This window comes from Mauremys mutica, chromosome 9, assembly GCF_020497125.1.
Source record: "Mauremys mutica isolate MM-2020 ecotype Southern chromosome 9, ASM2049712v1, whole genome shotgun sequence".
In the NCBI taxonomy this organism is placed as follows: Eukaryota; Metazoa; Chordata; order Testudines; family Geoemydidae; genus Mauremys; species Mauremys mutica.
In genome coordinates this window covers 98,849,250-98,857,458 of record NC_059080.1, presented here as the reverse complement: position 1 = coordinate 98,857,458, position 8,209 = coordinate 98,849,250, and positions in this window count along the sequence as shown.

Sequence of the window (8,209 nt, the reverse complement as noted above, 5' to 3'; positions counted from 1 at the left end):
GACAGGAGCCCGTACCTGTGGGAAGAGTCTCACGAGCCCTCTCAAGAACCCAGCCGTCATGTCATGTGAAAACACCACCTGTCCTCGGCTCGGCGGGTGAAAAACGGCGATGGCTGCGAGACGCATTCTAACGGAAGAGTGTGCCAGGCCCTGGTTCCTCAAACGGAGCGGGAAGCCCAGCCTGTATGGAGGAATGCGAGGGAGAGATGCCTGTCCCAAGCAATTCAGATGCCTCCTGACCGGCTTCCGGGCACTGCATTATTTCTGGCCACCCGACGAGTATGAATGACACGTCCCCCTCCATCTCCCAGCTCCAATCGCTGCAATGGCTTCACCTCCCTCCAGATCAGGTGGGCCCGGGGAGCTGGGCCTTTAAGGGGTTCAGGTGCCATTTCCCCATCGGCTCCCTTGATCACACAACAGAGCAGGTGACGGAAAGCCGGGCTGCTGGGGATATAAGAGGCAGCAGGATGTGCAGGAGCTAGCAAAGGGTCAGAGCCAAGGTGATCGAAGGCCTTGGGGAGCCAGAGGAGACACCTGCCCAGCAGCAGGCACTGGGCGGGGGGGGGCTGGTGGAGCAGGGTGGGCTTGGGGTTAGGGCAGGGCTTCTGCCCATGTTATGGAGCACCAGGGCTGGGGTCCCTCCCACAATGCCATCTGCAGAGGGGGTGGCTGCACCAGCGCAGGGAGCTGTGATGGGCATCTTGGCTTTTGTGCGATTCCCTTTTTGCCCCGGACTGGGGGGGGGCCAATCACCAGCAAGTCCCAACTCCACTGTCCAGCCAGAGGAGAAATGGAGGCAGCCGGTGCACCCTGCTCCCAGCCCAGGTACGCTGCTATTCTGTGCTCATGGGAGGCCAGGCATTGCCCCAGGGCTGCATTTCACCCCAGCTCTGGCCTCCTCGCCCTGCCAGTGCAGCGTGAGCAATTGGAGGGGAGGCAAACCAGGCACTGAATGGAACGTGCCCTCAGGCTACCTGTGCACCTTTTGTTTGGCTGAATCGGATAATTAACTTCATTAAGAGGGCTCAATTGACCCAGCTGAGTGTTAGCAGACGGAACAGATCCAGGGCACCCTGCCAGGAGGAAGGCCGATTTCGCTTCTCAAGGACTTGAATGAGCTCCCAACGTTCCCAACAGTCAGGGCGAGACGGTCCGGCCAGGAGTGCGAGATACAGCGGAGCTGGCAGCACCTGGCTGGCTGGATAGACAGTGTGGGAGAGGGAAGGGGAAACAGGGGTGGATCTAGCTGTTCTCCGCTTTGCTAGTGACAAGGGGTTGTTTGACTTCCTTCACTGGGATGTCCCTTCCCCTCCAAGCCAGCCGGACCCCGCCCCCCACTCATCAGTATGGGAAGGGCAAGGTGATGGCTGATGAAAACCTCTCCCCCAAGTTGGAAACCTCTGGCCTAAAGGACCTGGGATCATGAGCTTTGCACAGTCCAAGGCTCTGTGACTCGACTCCAAACCGAGGGTGGCTTAATCTTCATTCCACTCAGGCCACAGCACCTGGGCTAGGTTCCCCACCAGTGGTGCCTCTTCCTGCTTATGGCTTTGACGTTAGGAATGCCGGTCTTCACTGGAAAACTCTACAGGCACCTGGGGATCCAGCGGGTCTCTTACATCACAAGCACCAAGCAAAGGATTCTTAGCCCAGCTGGTTAATAAAACGGTGTTAGCCCTTAGGTAACTCAAAGGCCCAACGTACTGTTGGGAGAAAAGGCCTTTCTGTTAAAGACCCAACCATCTGGCTTTGATTGCTCCCAATGCCCACTTCAAAGTGGCGTCAGGAAATAGATAGGGAGGATGAGGCTTGATATGTGTAAACAAACACACAGACCGTAATTTAGGAGGGGGAAAAGAAAGCTTTTAGGCCTCTTCTTTAAGAGAAAAGAAGCAGAGAGATTTGCAGGCCGGGTTGCCAGGTGTCCAGTTTTCTGCCGGAACACCCAATAGAAAAGGGACCCTGGTGGGGCTCCGATCGGGACCGCTGAGCAGGCCATTAAATGTCCGGTCGGCGGCACAGCGGGGACCTGGGGCTAAGGCAGGCGTCCTACCTGCCCTAGCTCAGTGCAGGTCCCGGTCCCGGAAGCAGCCACCAGGTCCTTGCGGCCCCTAGGCTCATGGGTGGCCAGGGCAGCTCCATGCCCTGCCCCTGCTCGCTGGCTCCGCAGCTCCCATTGGCTGGGAACCACGACCAATGGGAGCTGTGGGGCAGTGCCTGCGGACCTGAGGGCAGCGTGCGGAGCCTCCCTGGCTGCCCACGTGTCTAGGGTGGAGGTTCTCAAACTGGGGGTTGGGACCCCTCATGGGGTCCCAAGGTTATTACATGGGGGGTCGCGAGCTGTCAGCCTCCACCCCAAACCCCGCTTTGCCTCCAGCATTTATCACAGTGTTGAATATATAAAAAGGTGTTTAATTGATGGTGGGGGGGTCGCACTCAGAGGCTTGCTATGGGAAAGGGGTCACCAGTACAAAAGTTTAAGAACCACTGGACTAGGAGCTGCAGGGACCTGGGAGCCACAGTAAGCGCCACCAGGACCCTGCACCCCGACCCCCCTCCTGCACCTCAACCCCCTGCCCCAACCGAGTCCCCTCCCACACCCAAACTCCCTCCCAGAACCCTTACCACTCACCCCCCAGAGCCCTCTCCTGCACCCCAAACACCTCATCCCTGGCCCCACCCCAGAGCCCGCAATCCCAGCCAGAGCCCTCACCTCCCCCACACCCCAACCCCCTACCCCAGCCCAGAGCCCTCTCCCGCACCCTGAACCCCTCATTTCTGGCCCCACCCAGAGCCCGCACCCCCAGCCAGAGCCCTCACCCCCCCACACACCCCACCCCCTATCCCAGCCAGAGCCCTTACCGCCCCCCCATCCCAAACGCCTCATCCCTGGCCCCACCCCAGAGCCCTCTCCCTGAGCCCTCACCCCCCCCCACACACACACCCCCTACCCCAGCCTGGAGTCCTCTCCCGCACCCTGAACCCCTCATTTCTGGCCCCACCCAGAGCCTGCAGCCCCAGCCAGAGCCCTCACCCCCCCACACACCCCACCCCCTACCCCAGCCAGAGCCCTTACCGCCCCCCCATCCCAAACGCCTCATCCCTGAGCCTGCACCCCCAGCTGGAGCCCTCACCCCCTCCTGCCCCAGCCCGGTGAAAGTGAGTGCGGGTGGGGGAGAGCGAGCGACGGAAGGAGGGGGGGGTGGAGCGAGCAGGGGGTGGGGCTTCAGAGAAGGGGCGGGGCAGAGGTGGGGCCTCAGAGAAGGGGCGGGGCAGGACTGGGGCGTTCGGTTTTGTGCGATTAGAAAGTTGGCAGCCCTGTTTGCAGGTCGCTGTGCCACCTGCCTCGCTGGTCCTCACCCCTCCTCAGGGTGCAGAGCCGCTGCCAGGTTTGGGCAGGAGCCGGCGCCCTGCTGGAATTGGCAGCTGGAAGCATGTGAACCCTTTTGGCCCCCTCGGGTACATTTCAACCTCAACGCCCAGCCCTCGGCTGCCTCCCCCTCCCTCTCCCACTTCCTGTTTTGACTCTGCAGCCTTTTGGTTTGCTTGGTGCCCAGCGCTGGCTGCTCGGTGCAACACGTTCACCAGCCAGCAACACCTGTCAGGAGCAGCTCCAACCCCCCTGCTCTCACTAACCAGTGACCCCCCAGGCGTGTCCCAGCGGGTCGCCTAACCCCATGCTTGGCACCCTGCCCTGGGCGGCCGAAGAAAGGAGGGCTCCTAACAGCTGGCCTGCGGGAAGGGAGTCGCCTCCCTGGCAGAAGTGTAAGGGCCAGCGTCTGATTGGGAGCAATGAGCAGGAGAGTAATTTACTGTCTGCTGGGATTCTTCAGAGCAGCTGCTGCTGCTGACTCAGGGCGGAGCCCTCCCGCACCCCCAGTTCCTGGACAGGCTGGGCCCTGGCCTCAGCGGATCCGGACACCAGCTGTACCAGCCAGCGCAGGGACACGTCCGCTCTCAGCAGCTCCACATCAGCCCATGTTTTATAAGGAAACTGGAGAGTCACATTTGCTGCCTGTGGGGAACGGGCCACGTGGGACGGGCAGGTCCCAGTGGGATGGAGTTATGGCCGGGGTGCAGGCGGGGGAGGCTCTGACCCACACACTAGCCAGCCTCTGAATCAAGACTGGCCCTTCCCTGCTGGGAAGCAAAGCCTTCAGCCCCTGCCGCCCCGTGGCCATGGTCCCCCCAGGGGGTGCCTAGGTCTGACCGGGGAGCACGGACTGTGACCCACCCCCGGCTCTGTCACTGGGCTTTGGCCCTGCACCCACGTGTCCGTGAGAGGTGCTGTGTGAGCTGCGGCTAGAGCAGGAAGATGCTTCGCTCCACCAAACGCAGGGGGATCTTGGGCAGCAACGCGCTCACCCTTCCCCATTGGTCCCCAAGACCCTGCCCTGCGCCCCTCCCTAGGGCCTGGTCTGCTCTGGTTCATGCAGGTCCATGGTTGCTGGCCCATCACACAAGCCACCTGCTATATATATCTGTATCTGGTGACCCCCAGCAACAACAGACATCTACCAGCGGTGGGGCTCCCTCCCCGCCACCAGCAGCCAGCCCTGCTCTCTGCATGCTGTTCCCCTCAGTCCCTGGATCCACAGACACAGAGGATGGGGTTCCTGTCCCATGTGGCTGGGTCAGATCTGGGTTTCCTGGCCTGCAGAAGGTAGGCTTGCGAAAGGTCCTCAGGGAGAGGTCTCCATTCTGCTGAGCCACCTCAGCCGTGTGGCTTCTTCTAAAACTCACCACGGGAGTTCAGCAGACCCCAGCATGGAGACGTACCCAGCCCGTAGCACAGAATGCTGAAGCCAGCTGCCAGCAGAGGGTTATAAAAACTCTTCCTGGGCAAGGCAGCAGGGCTTCGCAGAGCATTTAAGTCCTCTCAGGGGGAAGGTGTGGCAATCAAGGCTAGCCACAGGCAGGAGAGGGAAAGCTTATTCATGGCGAGTTGGCCTCACTTGGCATGTGCAGGAAATCCAGCAGCAGAGTCACTTGGACAGCAAGATGGTAGAAAGTGCTTGTGGGTGGGCTTCACAAATCACTGGGAGTTAGGTGCCTAAATACCTTTGTCAATTGCACCCTGTCTGTCTATAGCACCTTCCACCCAAGGATCTCCAAAGCACTTCACAAACATCTCTCTAACATGCTGCCCGAGCACTGTTCTCACTGTGTGGGAACCTGCTCCTAATGCTTCCTTGAAGCCAATCAACAAAGCAAGGGATCTCTTCCTCTTCTTTGCAGCCATGAAGAAATGTCTGCAACCACGTGTCGTCCTCAATGTCTCCTGCCAACAGGTACAGGAGAATCTCCGGGTTACGAACACCTCAGGAATGGAGGTTGTTCGTAACTCTGAACAAGACATGATGGTGGTTCTTTCAAAAGTTTACAGCTGAACATTGACGGAATACAGCTTTGAAACTTTACTATGCAGAAGAAAAATGCTACTTTCCCTTTATTTTTAGTAGTTTACGTTTAACGCAGCACTGTACTGTATTTACCTCTTTTTTTTTTGTTTCTGCTGCTGCCTGATTGTGTACTTGTAGTTCCAAATGAGGTGTGTGGTCGACTGGTCAGTTTGTAACTCTGGTGTTCATAACTCTGAGGTTCTACTGTATTTGAATTTAGCCTTATAGCATGGCCCGGTCTCAGTCCCTTCAGGAAAGGAGAGATAGGGCCAGGATTTCATCCAGGCTGCTCCGCTTGAAGTCACGGGCAAAGCTCCCACTGACTTTAGTGGAGCCAAGAGTTCACACTGTCGGTGGTTGGTGCACAGGCTGGCTCTGCGGTCCCGTCAGCCCTTTGCTGTGTTCTCACGGCCAATGATGCAAGCTGGCAGCAGGCAGAGCACCACTCAATTCAACAGCAAGAGACCACAATGAGCAAAGGGGGTGGGTGGGGAAACTAACTTGGCCTGGCTTCACCTTTGTCGTGCAGGAGCCTGGTAACCAGAGAACTACAAATCTCTCTCTCGAGCCATCATTGTCTTGTGAGCAGGAGCTGGCCGTGGGAACTGACCAGGACACGCCTGCGCACAGTTATGGCTTCTGCAGGACTGGATACATAGAGGCTCATTACTACAAATGACACTCACCGCAGTTAATCCAAGATGCACCCACAGCCCTGACCTTGCCTGTCTGGCCCTCCCCCTGTCCTCTAGCAGCTCTGCCAATGCACCTGGACCCTGAGCTGCTGCATGCTGTGCTATGCCAGTCCCGGGCCGCCCACAGAGACAGCTCCTCAACGCTGACCCGCACCCGGGAAGAGAAGGGGAGGGCTTCAGTTCTACAGCTGGATCCTGAGCTGACGCACCAGCTGACCATACCAATGAACTAGACTGGGAGGAGAGCGCATGCTGGGCAGCTCTGCTGTGTTGATTAGGGCTGGGTGAAGATGACCCCCCAGGGAAAGTCCATCCCCAACCCTTCCATCTCTGTCCTCAGGCCGCGTTTGAATCCAGTTGTCCAGCACCTAAAGGCCAAGGAAATTCCCATTACACCGCAGTTAGCTCCGATCTCTGGCCCGCTGAGGTGCTGCCCAGCTCTCCAGAGCTTTTCTTAAAGGCTGTGCTTTCTCTAAGCAGCCCAGTCTGCCCTTTCAGTCGCGTCTCCCCCTGCACTGTTTGTGTGCTGAAGAGGAAGCCAAAACCAGTGGGTTTTGATCAAGGTGCCGCTCGTCGTGGGTCCCTCCAATAGTATAAATAGACCCTGCGGTGACAGGTGCTTCGGAAATGCAGCTAGAAGGCGAGATTAAAATCAAAGTGTGACGCTGGGGAAGACCCGAAGGGACATACCGGCCAGTGCTGGCCTGTTCGTCCATGCACTGGGGGATGTTCTACACTTCATCCGTCTCTCTACACCTCAGGGCCAAAGGCACTTGAGAGCTGCGATGGGGCTGGTGACGCACCTGCCATCAGGGCCTTGCGGAGCTCGGCTGCTAGCCTCCCACAGGCACAAACTATTCCTGCTCTTGCAGCCCCAGCTCCTTTGGCAGAAAGCGAAGGCTGCAGCACTCAGAGGCCCCGCTCAGGAGGCCTTTGGTCGCAGGCAGCGTGGGGTAGCACTGAGCCAGCCTTTCGCAGCCATTGGTGCTCTTGGGGGATCTAAGACCCTGCCAAGCAACTTAAAACAATGCAGCAGCATCCGTCTAACTGGGGTGTGTGTGTGACAGATCAGTTATCCAAGCGTCTCTCACTCACAGCCCTTGGTAAAGAACCAGCAGGTGTCTCTCTCCAGTGGCTCACACCACCCATGTCAAATGCATTCTGACTAGGGCTGTCAAGCGATTAAAAAAATTAATTGCGATTAATCGCACTGTTAAACAGTGATAGAATATCATTTATTTAAATATTTTTGGATGTTTTCTACATTTTCAAATATATTGATTTCAATTACAACACAGAATACAAAGAGTACAGTGCTCACTTTCTATTTATTTTTTATTACAAATATTTGCACTGTAAAAAAAAAGAAATTGTATATTTCAATTCACCTCATACAAATATTGTAGTGCAATCTCTTTATCATGAAAGTTGAACTTACAAATATAGAATTATGTACAAAAAAATGGCATTTGAAAAATAAAACAATGTAAAACCTTAGAACCTACAAGTCCACTCAATCAGCCAGATGCTCAGACAAACAAGTTTGGTTACAATTTGCAGGAGATAATGCTGCCCACGTCTTATTTACAATGACACCTGAAAGTGAGAACAGGCATTCACATGGCACTGTTGTAGCCGGCATCGCAAGATATTTACGTGCCAGATGCGCTAAAGATTCATACGTCCCTTCATGCTTCAATCACCATTCTAGAATATATGCGTCCATGCTAATGACGGGTTCTGCTCGATAGCAATACAAAGCAGTGCGGACCGATGCATGTTCATTTTCATCATCTGAGTCAGATGCCACCAGCAGAAGATTGATTTTCTTTTTTGGTGGTTCGGGTTCTGTAGTTTCTGCATCGAAGTGTTGCTCTTTTAAGACATCTGAAAGCATTCTCCTCACCTCGTCCCTCTCAGATTTTGGGAGGCACTTCAGATTCTTAAACCTTGAGTTGAGTGCTTTATCTATCCTTAGAAATCTCACTTTGGTACTATCTGCGTTTTGTCAAATCTGCTGTGAAAGTGTTCTTAAAACAAACATATGCTGGGTCATCATCTGAGACTGCTATAACATGAAATATGTGGCAGAATGAGGGTAAAATAGAG